The following is a 14,657-nucleotide window of genomic DNA, read 5'->3' as shown; positions in this document are numbered from 1 at the left end:
GGCAATTAAAATGAATTGTGTACTGAAAACTTGCTGCCTTCTACTTAGCCATGCTGTGGCTTCCAATGGGATGGAGTAAAAGACTTGACACCATCACTATTATCCTATTGCAATGCAAATGTTTTGAAATAACCCTCACCAATAGTATTTTTCTGAGTCAACTCCTCAAAAAAATAGGTCACTTGCTTTTAAAAGTTCTACATACAATTGCATGTAATTAGGTTCTAAAGTTTCTTGAGCATGATGATAATGATAATGATGGTCATAAGTATTTTGAGAGAGCTCCATGGCAATAAGAGAATAAGTGAGGTTTTATTACCATCAGTCATCGCTAAGAATCTACAAGCAGAATATGAATCATTTAAAAATCTTAAAAAGATCTTCAATATTATACTTATTTCATATTAAATTATACTTACTGAACTAAACTCAAGTCTAAAACATGTTTTGAGCCCCAAACTTAGAATGTCACATCTATTTTTAAGTTTTAAACACAGATACTCTAGGGAAAATATCATAAAGATTCTTCAAAGAAAAAAAAAATACTCCAGTGCAGCCTTGACTAAACACTGACAAAGACTGTCAAGCTGAACAGCTGACTGATGATGACCCTAGTTGAGATGTCTGTTCTCAGCTATATTTTCAAAAGCATCAAAGTCATTCTGCAGTCTCCTGGTAAATTGTCAAATCTGTCTGGAATTGCTGTTAGGTTCCAGCCATATCTGTCTATTCATGAAAAGTCAAAAAACTACCAATAAACTTTGGCCTTTGAATTTGAGTTCTCATCAAAGAAAAGTCGTTGTATATTTTTTCTTTCCTAAGAGCATTTACCCTTTTAGTGAAGTGCCTGCATTACATTCTACAATAAAAGCAAATTTCAGAATGAGTTGAAAATGTTAGAACAGATATCTGAGACAACTAAGAATTCAACCAATATACAATTTTAAATTACAAGAGACATCTCATGAGACTTACAGTTTTAGAATTACTATTTATGCACCAACTGATATAAGAAGCATTGCAGTACTCTTCAGCACCAGAATATTTCAAGTATAAAGATGTACTTAAGAAGTACCTAACTTAAATTTGAAACTACACAGAAAGGAACTAAATACTAAACCTGCTAAGTCATTTTCTTTTCCTCAGTTCAATTCAATTCAGGTAACATTATAGCATGACAGTCCTGAAATAAGGAGCAGAATAGTCATCAGAAATCCTACCTACAGAGTGAGATGGAGGAATCAGAGAACTTGCAAGATAGGCAGGCCACAAAGGAATGGGGGCCCAAACAAGAGTCTCCACAACAAAGATTCAAGCAAGTCAAAGAGAATTATTAACTAGTACAAGGCACCCACAGCAAAAAGGGACCCAAGACTTCTGAAGAAACTTATTACAACCAAGTTCACATTGGTCTCTGTACTTACATGCTAGTCAAACTGGGGCAGGCTCACACATTGACATGATTCCTGATCCTTTGTGCAAACGCAATACTGAAAAATATTTTATTTTATGATATCATCTATGGCTACTATTGGAATAAATGAAAAGATCAAAGAGAATGATAGCTCGAATTACCTCTGTATGTTATATATATCACTTTAACTATGTGAACTCTCTTCTTTTGTATCCTTTTAGTGTTTGCAACATACAATTCTGATCCTGGAAGACAAAGTAGCTTTCCTCCAATTCCACACAATATTCTTCACACAGGAGTAAAGGTCCAGAATAACTTTGTTAAAATAGAGAAGCTATTATTCATGGACGGTTAAGCATGTCCCCAAAGAATCAGATAAGGGAAGTATTTCTTAAGCCAATTACTATATGAATGCTTTCATAGGTGAATATAAACACAGAGAAACATAAATAAGCATCTGAGTTTTCAGAATAATGTGATTAAATAAAAGAGATATAAACTTCCCATAAATAATCTTAGCCCCTGTTAATATCTGTGCCTTTTAAAATTATAATCATACAACTTTTTTACAGAAAAACAGAGAAAATTAAATCATGATTGAACTTTCCAGAAGTCATCACTACCTCCTCCTAAATACACGAGTGTATATAATTCCCAAAATTACAATTGTTCTTTAGGTGATCTGGTGTTTTATGTCAAAAATTGAACTGTCAAAATAAACACCCCTAAGAAAGAAGTGAGTGTGAATTTACAATCACGTTATTACTTCAAAATTGGAAACAGGCTAGGTCCTTGGGTTTAGTGGAGTAGGTCATGGTTGTGAAATTCAGCTATAGCATTAGAACAAATGACCAACCTAGTTGTTAACTGAATTCAGACAATTAGTAGATAAAAGCACACAACTGAAATCAGAAATAGTCAAAAGCAGATAAGGCATGGAGAGAAAGCTAGTATTAAAGTTAAAAGAACAGAATTCACTGCAACCCAAAGAACCAGGGCAGGTACAAAAAGGGTCACAGGAAAAATGAAGGGCAAAAAATAGCTTGTTCTCTGGGAGAATAATCATTCTGAAATGATGCAGACACTCCATGACCTTTATCTTTGGAGACCTAGGCCTAATTGGACTGATCCACTCTTTCTCTGAAGGATCCCTAAGGGACAAGAGAATAATTTCCAATCCTTTAAAGGCAGTTAGGGCCACATCATCTTGCCTAAATTTTGGAGAATATATTTTATTCTCTGTTCTGTCCCCAGTCCATAAAACAGTGCCTGCCAAATAATAAACAATAAGGATTTTTACTTATCATATCCAGAATTCATTAGAGGTATCTATGTCTTCAAGAGTTCAAAATTGTCAGTGTGCCTTAATTAACTAATACAGCAATAGCATATAATGCATATATAACACTATACAATTTATGAAACATTCTCACCAATATTATCTCATTTGACCTTCACAGACATTCTGAAGTAAATACTAAATATAATGATCATCCCATCGATGTGAAAAACTGAGGCTCAGAGAGAGTTGAATGACTTTTTCAACCAATTTAGAGTAAGTAGAGGAATTGGAATTAGAAATTAGAGGTGTTGGTTCTAAGTGTTGTTCTCATATGGTAGAGCTCAGATGTTCAAAGTTAGAAAACATCCCACTGATTTTGATTCTGGTGGCTGAGGAAGAAAGCATATATCCAACCTCCTATAAGTTCTCAAACATTGGCCACATCCTCAGCCCAATACCAAATACAATGCAGAGCACAAATAAGATGCTTAGCAAATGGAAACAAAACGTTAAGTGAATATAGTTATTTGCTAAAAAGAGTCAAAGAGGAACATAAAAGACATGAATTTAATTAAGATAAAAAATAAGATGTGAATATAATATGATTTCCAGAAAAAATGAGTGAGAGAAAGAGGAAAACAAGAGACCATTTATTTGCTAACTGAAGGTACAGAAATTCTACTTGTCAAAAACTACCTAATTTCCCGCTATTAAAGAGCATCAAAAATTACCTATTAAAGGAACTGAGTTTTAAGTAAAAATTTGAAGACTATTTGACCAGAAACTTAAAAACTAAACTTTTTATATTAGATTCTTTCTTTCTGATTTCAAGTTCAAAAAGAAGATACTAGCAAAGTGCTATATGAAGATGGTTATCTAAATTTCAGGACAAATTGAAACATTTCATAAGACGTGTTTGGGCAGTCTACTGAAGAGTTGTTTTTCTCTATCTAGCCCTGTAAGATATTCAGTGAAAATGTGTTCTATGGCTCCAAGAGAAAAATAGAGAGGTATCTCTACTTCAAAATAGGGAAGTTCCAATATCTCTCCTATTCCCAAACATATGGTCAAGTCCAGAGCATATCACTCCTCTGACATTTCCTCTGTCCTTGCTATTGGCTAGGGTAGCAGCATCCATCTAAACATAAATCCAGACCATCTTCGCCTAAAAGTTCTCTGGACAATTGAAACTCTGGCTGCCTTTCAGTAGGGCATGCTCACCAAACATCTACCTTGGGTAATATTACACACATGAAGCTCCACCCTGGAGGCAAATGTGGAAGTTGAGAGATATACTCCTTCTGATGGTTTGTACACAAAAGACCACATTATTACTACTTTCTAACCAAAGTTTTTTTTCTTACTGCTTCTGTACTCAGTAAGGAGCTCCTCTTTTGCTAAGACCATTAGTACTTTTATATCATCTGGATAGAGGGACAGCCATATAAAACTGATAATTTATCTAGCCCAATGGCTGGAAGTATGGAAAGAAGTATGTCTTCCCATACAGAGAAAGAAAAAGAGCATAATATGGTTAGTGTTTAAATTCAATTTTGTTCATTGCAGATAATTCCATTTTCATATTAAGGAAAATTCTGAGTTTCTGCAGAAAACCTGCAGAGATACCAGGTTTATTTATGATATATTCACATTGCTCTTATGTAACATAGCCAGGGAAATTTCTTAATTTGAATTCACAATTTACCTATGTGGATTAATAAAAGAGATAGTAAGAATCCTTAAAAATCAAAGTTAATTCAAAATGTCAGTGTAACCTACACACTGTTATTCATCAACCCAACTCATTCATGTATTTTTAAAAACTTGTATTAAATCACTAAATTTTTTATCAATGATATGCCCATTACCTATGATACATCCCTTTATGACTAATCAAATTTATCCACTTACCTCCTGTTCCTTCCACTTGTAAAAATCTTTTCCTTCTTTCAATACAATGCATCACATTTTCTGCTTTGACATACTTATTTTCCTCCTTCCCAGACATTTATTTATTTTTATTATTATTTTTAATTTTATTTATTTATTTTATTAAAATATAATTAGCATACAGCATTATATTAGTTTTGGGTATACAATACAATGATTCAATAATTCTATACGTTACTCAGTGCTCATCACAATAACATATTCTTTTGGGGGGGGATGCAGCAAAAGCAGATGTTAGAGTGAAATTTATGCTATAATTGTTTGTATTAAGAAAAGAAGTTCAAATAAACGAGTTAACATTACACCACAAGGAACTAGAAAAAACAAGAAACTTAGCTGGAATTTAGTAGAGAAAGGAAATAACAATGAAAAATCAGAAATAAATAGAGACCAGAATAAACAATAACATAACATTGAAAATAATGATCAGGTTTTTTTTTCGTTTTTTTTGTTTTTTTTTATTTGAGAGAGAGAGAATGAGAGAGAGGGAGTACATGAGAGGGGGGAGGGTCAGAGGGAGAAGCAGACTCCCCACTGAGCAAGGAGCCTGATGCGGGACTCGATCCAGGGACTCCAGGATCATGACCTGAGCCGAAGGCAGTCGCTTAACCGACTGAGCCACCCAGGCGCCCCAATGATCAGTTTTTTTTAAAAAAAATAAACAAAATTGTCAATGCTTTAATTACATTAACTACAAAAAAAAAGAGAAGACTCAAAAACCAAAATGAGAAATGAAAGAGAAAACAACCCAACAGATAACCACAGATATAGTGTGATAAAAGATTACTATAAACAATTATATACTAATAAATCAGATAACTTAGGGAGGAAAAAAACAGATAATTTCTAAAAACATACAAGTTACCAAAATTGAATCATGAATCTTGAATCCAAGAAGTAGGAAATCTTAGACCAATAACAAGAATGAAAGTTGAATTAGGAATCAAAATCTCCCAGCACAGAAAAGCTCAAGACTACATGGTTTCATTGGTGAATTCTACCAAACATTAAAAAAAATAACTGATGACAATCTTTATCAAAATCTTACAAAGAATAGAACAGAGGGAATACATTCAAAATCATTCTGAGGCCAATATTACCCTGATAGCAAAGCAGGATAAAAACAATACAAGAGCAAAAATGTCTAGTTTGTCCGATGTAAGTATTGCTACTTCAGCTTTCTTTTGACATCCATTTGCATGATAAATGTTTCTCCACCCCTTCACTCTCAATCTGGAGGTGTCTTTAGTTCTAAAACTAAAGTTCTTGTAGGCAGCATATAGATGGGTCTTGTTTTTTTATCCATTCTAACACCCTATGTGTGTCATGTGGATACAAATGTGGATACAAAAATGTGTCCAATTTTGATTGGAACATTTAGTCCATTTACATTCAAAGTGATTATTGATAGATATGTTATTTATTGCCATTTTATTACTTGTGTTGTCATTGTTTCTGGAGATTTTTTCTGATCCTTTCTTATCTTTGCCACTTTTCGTCTCTCCTTTGCACTCAGAGAGTCCCCTTTAATATTCTCGCAAGGCTGATTTTGTAGTCATGAACTCCTTTAGTTTTTGTTTGCCTATGAAACTCTTATTCTGAATGATTGCCTTGCTGGACAGAGTGCTTTTGGCTGCAGATTTTTCCCATTCAGCACATGCCACTTCCTTCTGGCTTGCCAAATTTCTGTTGAGAAATCTCCACCCAGCCTTATGGGTTTCTCCTTGTAAGTTAAGGACTTCTTTTGTCTTGCTGCTTTTAAGGTTTTTTTCTTTATAACTATATTTTGCAAATTTAACTATGATATGTCTTAGTGTTGGCCTGCTTCTGTTGATTTTGATGGGAGCTCTCTGTGCCTCCTGGATTTGGATGTCTGTTTCCTTCCCCAGATGAGGGAAGTTTTCTGCTATTATTTCTTGAAATAAATTTCCTGTCCCCTTTTCTCTCTCTTCTCTTGTGACTTCTATAATATGAATGTGATTATGTTTGATGGAGTCACTGAATTCCCTAGGTCTATTCTCATGTTCCATAATTCTTCTTTCTCCATTGTTTACCTTCATTATTTTCCATTATTTTGTCTTCTAGGTCACTAATTTTTCCTCTGCTTCTTCCAGCCTGCTGTTCATGGCATCAAGCCAATCTTGTTTATTTCATTCTTCAGGAACCTGTGCTCATTTTGTCCCACAAACAGAAGTAAGTGATTATCAAATCATCCTAAATACCCCAGAAATCAACCTGAAGACTGATAAAACTAACTCCACAAGTGAAGGGAGAGAAGAGGCCACATCAAAGAAGATAGGAAGTGTGGAGATGTGTTTTAGGGGAGAAACAGATCATGAGTGCTGCAGAGGGGAGGGAGCCATGGTTGCAGAGATGGGTGAGAGAGAGGAGCACACAGTGGAACACAGAAAGAACACATTTCCCCAAAGCCATTGGCTTGGAAAACGATAGGGGCTGAATTTTGTGAGTCCTTACAACCAGTGAGGCTTAAAGCCTGGAGTTTTAAGATTTTATTTATTTATTCATGAGAGAGAGAGAGGCAAAGGCAGAGGGAGAAGCAGGCTCCCCGCAGAGCAGGGAGCCCGATGCGGGACTCGATCCCAGGACCCTGGGATCATGACCTGAGCTGAAGGCAGACGCTTAACTTACTGAACCACCCAGGCGTCCCAAAGCCTGGAGTTTTAAAGGTCAGCAGCCTTGGCTGGGATAGAGCCTGGAGGTCACTGCCTTGCTCCTGGAGAAAAGATAGGCAAACAACCCAGGGGCAGACAGCATGGAAGCAGCAATCTGAAGAATGCCTGGGGCACACAGTGCAGAGATTATTCGCTCTTCTTGGAAGGCATCCCTGAGAGGCAGCATTCATGGAGACGCCCCCTCCAGGAGCAAAGTAGCTGGCTGGTGCCATTTCCCTCACCACCCCTCAGTATAAACAAAGAGCCACCTGCAGGAAGCAGCAGAGCACTGACAGTGGGTGCTTAACTTGTTTACACCAAGCCCCAATCCCCTGTGCCCTTCTCAGTCAAGCTTGCCTCAGTCCCAGTGCAGTGGGCCCCTTCCCCAGAAGACTGGCACAGACCACTGCCCACACTACGTCTCCTGACCAGAGAGTTCTGCAGGGCCTCAGTTCTGGTGGACTTGGTATCAGGTCTCATTTCCGAAGCAGACCAGAGCACACCTAGCTAAAACTAGCCACATTCAGGCCAGGGACCAAACACTGTCCACAGCAGGCAAGGAGAGCTTCTGCAGACCACTGGCCTGAAGGACAGAGCAGCCAAAACACAATAGCAGAGCATAAGTAGCACACACCAGTGACACTCCCTGAAGCTCTAGGCCTTGGGCACTACATGACCTCTTCTTCATAAAGCCTTTACTTTCAGGAGCAGGAATCATAACTGGCTTTTCTAACAGAAAGAAGTCCAAGACTTAAACAGAATGCCAAGACAGAGGAATTTATCCCAAATAAAAGAATGAGATAAGGCCACGGCCAGAGATCTAAATGAAACAGATATAAGTAACATGCCTAATGGAGAATTTAAAACAACTATCATAATGATACTCACTAGGTTTGAGTAAAGAATAGAAGACATCAATGAGACCCTTCCCAGACATTTAGGTGCTCCTCCATTAGGCTTCTATTGCATTTGCACAAAACTCCAACACAGAGCTTATGCTATTTCATCATATGTACTTCTTGCTGCAGTACTAGACTGATTCCTCCTTAGGAAAGGTACCTTGCCATCATCACCTATTGTTTATTTAACCTTGTATGTACAAGGCAAAGCATAATGCCTGGGACATATTAAGGACTCAATAAATGTCTACTGAATGATCAACTGATTGATTAAATGATTGAATATTAGGAAGTAGGGAGTTAATCATTCAACTATTCTGAATCTAGTCCTTCTCTAGTCCATTTGAAGCTGACTGAAATAAATATCAGAAAGGAGACAGCTGTAAAAATTCTGAAGAAAAAAAATCATTCTTCAACATATTTGAGTAGTAGATTATTCCTGTAAAATTCTTCTGTAAGAATTGCTTTACAGGTAAGTTAGGTATTTTTGGAGCCTTATTAGGTAATTAGTACTTTCTTCACTTTTCATAGAACCTGATTTACTTAATTATTTACTCATATTTACCCATTCATGATTCATGATTATAAGTTAATAAGTAGAACAACAAATGTCCTATCAGTAGAGTTCTTGGTTATAAGCAATAGAAATAAATTCTAATTTAAAATAAAAGCAATTGATGGAAAATGTATTAGGAGCCCACAGGGCAGGAGCTAAGAGGCAACAGAGAAAAGGCAGCAGAAACCAAAGAGCAGTTGTGATCATCAAATGTTCTGATGATTACTCCATTGTTACTTCAACTACTCTTCCCATTCTGGCATTACTTGCTTATGTTTTAAAGTTCTCCAGGTGGCCAATCAACCTAGCTTAGGTTCACAAGCCCATTACTTAGCAGTGAGAGGGAGGTCCTCAATACTTCTGCCTTCATAGGGGGAGACTATTACCAGTATTACCTCCCACCAAGAATACACATGATGGAAGAGAGAAAATTCCACAAAACAGAGGCAGGGTGCCATCAGGAAAGGAAATTAATGTTAGCTAGCCAGAAAAGTTACAAATATTCCCCATAAGTATGCATTATATTATATACAAAGATGTCTTCAAAAAACTGAAGAGACATCAAAGATGAACCAGATATGAATCCTGCCATTAAGAAACTTACAGTCACAGTTGCTTTGGAATCATACTATAGTGGTCACTATATCCTGAAAAAATTACATTAATATATTGGGTTGAACTGTATGTAATTACTAATATTCAATCATTTTCACTTATAAAAATGGCAGTTTCATATGGTACAACCTAAAACTTAGGCTAAACAAAAATAAACCATTAAATTATCAAATCCTGAGAGTTCATAGGCAACTTACGTTCTGTCTTTATTCCCATAACCATTCTTCTCAAATTTTAAAAGATATCATAAACTGAGTGTGCATTGAGTGTTTGACAGTACTAACCTCTATTTACCCAAGCATTCACCTTTATTTCTTTTACCTAAGTACTAGGATTTCAGTGGTACCTGCAGACTCAAAACAAAATAAACTTGTGGCATGTTTTATATTTGATATTATTAAAATGAGTACATTTTAATAGGTGAAAATAAACATAGAGAATAGAAAGTAGACTATATGGTCAATAGGAATTAGTATTAGCCCAAGAGGAAACAATTTTACCACCACTATATAAATAAATTGAAAAGCTTTGAAGACAATTATCATGCAAAATGATTGTGTTAGATGCTCAAGTTAGAGTAATATATTTAGAATAATAAGGAGGAAATATTTCTTTTCAAGAAAAGTGCATAACTATAAAGAGGAGAATAAATAGGAATCCAAATCACAAAAGTATTCTGTTGTATCAGGGATTAGCAACCTTCTAAAATGTGCATCAAAATTTCAAGCTCTACTCTTCAGGTTCTTCAGGATCTTGGAGAAGATAGTTACCATGCCAACTTATTGAAACAATGCTTCCATGCCAACTCAAATGATAACTAGTAAAAAGGGTGTTATTTTTCCAATTCTCTCCTTAAGATAGCTCCCTCAAGCAGTGAACTGTGAACCTTACCAAGTGTGGCAAACTGGTACTTGAAGATGCCTGCCTTTCTCCAACCTCAGTGGTAAGACCTGATCAGTTTGACTCTGAATGAGTTTTATGGATGTATTTGATGCTGCATAACTCTCTAATGCGACTCTGTCATATTTACTGAGCTATAGAGTATCCTTGTGATTTGAAAGAATTAATGCAACTTCTCATATACTCAATTTATTCTCAGAAACTTTAAATTGGGAGTGGGGGAGAGGTGAAATTCCAAAATTCTATGCATTGTGTTGTAAGTGTTTTAAAGTACTGAATTTCTTCTTTTTCAGCATTTTAAGACTAAACTTTGGGTTTGTGTCAAGAATCACCAAGACCACACTTAGGCTTGAGGATTCGCTAGAAAGATCACCAGACTCAGAAAATAAACTTATATTTATGGTTCATTATAGCAAAAAGATGTCAACTGAAATCAGGAAAGGGAAAAGGCTTATGGTGCAAACTCCAAGAGAAACCAGACACAAGTATCCAGGTATCCTCTCTCAGTGGAATAACATGGATACATTCAATTTTTCCAGCAACAGTGTGGGACAACACGTGCCAAACACTGTCAACCAGGGAAGCTCACCTGAGCCTTGGAGTCCAAGGTGTTTACTGAGGGCAGTAACATAGGCATGTGGTACTTGCTTGCATGACCAACCTCAGCTACTTAGACTCTAGCCCCTCACAAAGCACAAACAAGTGTTTATCATAAACCACATTGTTTACATAAATTAGATGATCAAACTGTTACCTCAAGGACTAGGGCCGCAGGCATACAAAAACACTTATCAGGCAAAATATTCCAAGGACTCAGAGCTCATCTCCCAAGAACTGATCAAGGGTCAGTCCTGAAGACAAGCTTTTCTTCTGAATGTGCAGAATTTGAGCAACCCTGGCCTGCTAAGTTAACCCTTTCTTGCTTGCATGGCAGACTGTTAATTGTTATATGAAATCTATCTCCTTTTCTTATATGGTAATAATTTTATCTGAGCACATAGCAAAACAATTAGAAACTACATCTCCCTTGCAGCTACTTGTGACCATGTGATTAAGTTCTCTACAGTAGATTTTATGAAAATCCCACCCTACTGCCTAAAAGGAGATTGCTTCCCTGGGGCTTTGTTTGCTCATTCCTGTGCGAATGATGATGGGTCAACAACCCAGCTTTAACGTATGACCCAGAAATTCTGTATCACAAGAAACAGTATATCACAAGAGATTCTCACACATGTCCATAAGGGGACATATACAAAGATGTTCACCAAGCACTGTTTGAGGCTGCAGCAAATTGGAAGCAATCTAGTTGTCTGTCACTGGAAGAACAAATAAGCAAAATATGGTAGATTCACACCAATTAGGGTGATGCTCAAAATATGTAGCAAATTTCATAACATCAGCCCCAGTCAGTCAAAATGAATACCAGCCTGAGCACTGGAGCAGGGTCCTAGAGAACCAGACACCTCCCCCCCCACCCCCCCCCGCAAAAGAGGGCTCAGTGTAACCCTGTAGATGCTGGATTCTGGACAGATCCAAAGATCTAGTGAAGGGGCCCTCAGGAAACCCTAAGTAGAGACTATTTATCAATCCACGTAAAGGCATTTCTATACTTTAATAACTTTTATGAAGATAAACATGTATATCTGAAAAACAGCTATGTGGAGTACTAGGCATTGGTTAGAATAAGTAAACTAGTCACAATAGTCACATTGCAACACAGATAAAAAATAAGATAAAATTAGATATATAACAGAAAACCATTTAAATATATTTGCACCAACAGTGCTCATTTTATAAGAACACATAAACAAAAGACACAATTTATTTGCACTTATTACATGAGCAGAGAGAAATGGCAAAAAGGAATGGGGATGAAGGGGAATAAATAAATAAACAAGAGGGGGACTTGTGTAGATGAATAATGATAATATCTAAAATATTCCATCGACAACCAAACTTTCTCTGAGTCCAAAAAATGCAGTCAGCCCGCCTCTACAAATTTTCTTGTGTTAATGACCTTATGCAGAAGAAAATAACTGGATCAAAAGAAAACTTCTGCCCAGATAACTTGTTTCTACCAAAAACAAAAATTGTTTTTTAAAACTCAGTTCATAGGACAGAGACAACTTATCAAGGAATTTGAGGGAAAAAATATAGAGAAGATGGGATTTGGGATGAATCTTAAAATGATAAATAAGAATTCAACTGAAGAACACAGGATTTCTGACAAAGAGAAGAACAGACAAAAAAAGCATAGGGGTGGAAAGCCTGAGGTGATGGGAAGTGGGAATAAAATGGGAAAGCAAATAGGATGCACAAAAAAAAGAAAAGTGAGAAATATAACTGTGAAAATAGGTTTCAAACTTTCCAGAATTGGAAGGGTTATGGATGCTAGGTAAAGAATTCAGAAGAAAATGAGAAACAATTGAATTTTGTAGTTGTTGTTATTGTTACTAGCATGAGTATTACGCATTCAGGGCTGTGCTTTAGGAAAATTAACCTTGCAGGTTTGTTTAGAATAGCTCAAAAGAAGGGGTTCTAAAGTGAAAAATGCAGTTTGAAGAGGTAGGGGTTCAGAACCAGTCGCCCCAAAATTTGTCACTTTTGCATACATATCATTTTGAACTGAAAACAATAAAAGCCCAAAAAACTCAGGAAGAAACTTTGACCTTCTCCCAACTGTCTAAAAGAATTTAGATAGAGAACCTACTCTAGGAAGAGAGCTATAACCATAGATAAATATAGTATAATATTAACTAGGGTAACGGACAGGAAGAAATTTAGCAAAGTCTATTTGTTAAAATTCCTTTCTATGTCCCATTGTTTCTGTATGGCCCAGGAAACATTTGTTTATGGATATGAACTCATTTTCATCTTCCTGTGAATTGCTCTCCTTCCCTTTTAAGTCCCAGCCCATAACCCTTTCTTCTTAGTTCAGGATGACATATATATCTCATTTGCCTGTCTTTGGAATCTTATGTTTATAGGGATTCCCATACGTACAATATTAAATTTGATTTCTCCTGTTAATCTGTCTCATATCAATTTGATTCTTAGACCAACCAGAAGCTTGAAGGATAGAGGAAAATTTTTCCTCCCCAGCAAAGACAATTACAATAATTCAGATAAGAGATTATAAAAGTTTCCTCCTGGACAGCAAGATCAGAAAGAAGACAGATATGGGGGAAAAATTGATAGGTAAAGATCTATAGACCATGTGACTGACTGGAAGAGAACTTTGAAGGTAAAGGAGTTGATATGACTCAGTTTTGATGTTTGAAAGATAGAAAACTATTGTTTCTCCCAGAAATAAGAGACTGAGGAACAGCAATTATTATAGTAAGGGAAAAAAGAGAAAGAGAAAGGATATTAATTTTAGGTGTTCAAAAACCCTTAAGGGAAAGAATTTTTAGATATGCAAAATGTGAGCATATTTCTAGGCCAAGTAAGAAGGAATGATTAAAGATGAAAATTCAAGATGGCAATATTTTAACATAAAGTCGTAAAGGAAAAGCAAAGGAAAATCATGACCTTGGTAAGTAGTAAGGAAATGTCTTCCAGCCTTGCTAGATGAATATATAAAGAAATATATTCGTTATTTTGTTATGGAAATACTCTGGTACCTTGAAAATTTTTTGTCTCCTTGCAACCTAGAAACAATGTCATAGCCTAAACCTGCCATTATTTTCAAAGAGTGAATTGTAAGAATGCTGGTGTGATTTCAGGGAGGACTGAGGCAGAAGTACTGCCCAGTCTTGATGGTTCTATTATGCATTATGTGTTACAAACCTAAGAGGGTCTACAGACACTCCTCCCTTGTTGAATGGCTATGCACTTTGAGTTGGGAGGGAGTCATGTACTCCCTCTAAGTAATAATTATTTCAGCATAATTTGAATCTGGATAACAAAGCAAACTCTATCATCTTTTAACTGTTATTTATTCACAAAGAACCCTGAAATAGTTTTCCACAATTTCACTGATAAACAACAATAGTACAATAATGGATATGCGGATGTTATAAGTAAGAAATGAAATGAGATTTACCATTCTAATCCAGAAGCATTTTTCACTTTTAAAACAAATAAATTATTTGACATAGCTGGGCGATACATTTCAGAGAGTATAACCAGTACAATATGAAGATTTGCAACTATGATTCTAAGACTCATTAAATCTTTTATTTCTCTCAGGTTCAAAAGTGATTTTAAAATAGAAAATCATATTTCCCAAAGTGGTTAGAGATTTTAGAAGGTAATTTACTCAAAAGCTATTTTCAAAAGGAATTTTTTGCAAACAAAGTCATAAATTGATTATTTTAAGTCCCTCTCCATTCCCTCCTACTGGGCACATACAGTGACATTTGAAACA

The sequence above is a fragment of the Leptonychotes weddellii genome, chromosome 4 (assembly GCF_054177405.1).
Source record: "Leptonychotes weddellii isolate Sample4059 chromosome 4, ASM5417740v2, whole genome shotgun sequence".
Classification (NCBI taxonomy): Eukaryota; Metazoa; Chordata; class Mammalia; order Carnivora; family Phocidae; genus Leptonychotes; species Leptonychotes weddellii.
The sequence above is the reverse complement of the archived record's forward strand: the minus strand, read 5'-3'. Positions refer to the sequence as shown.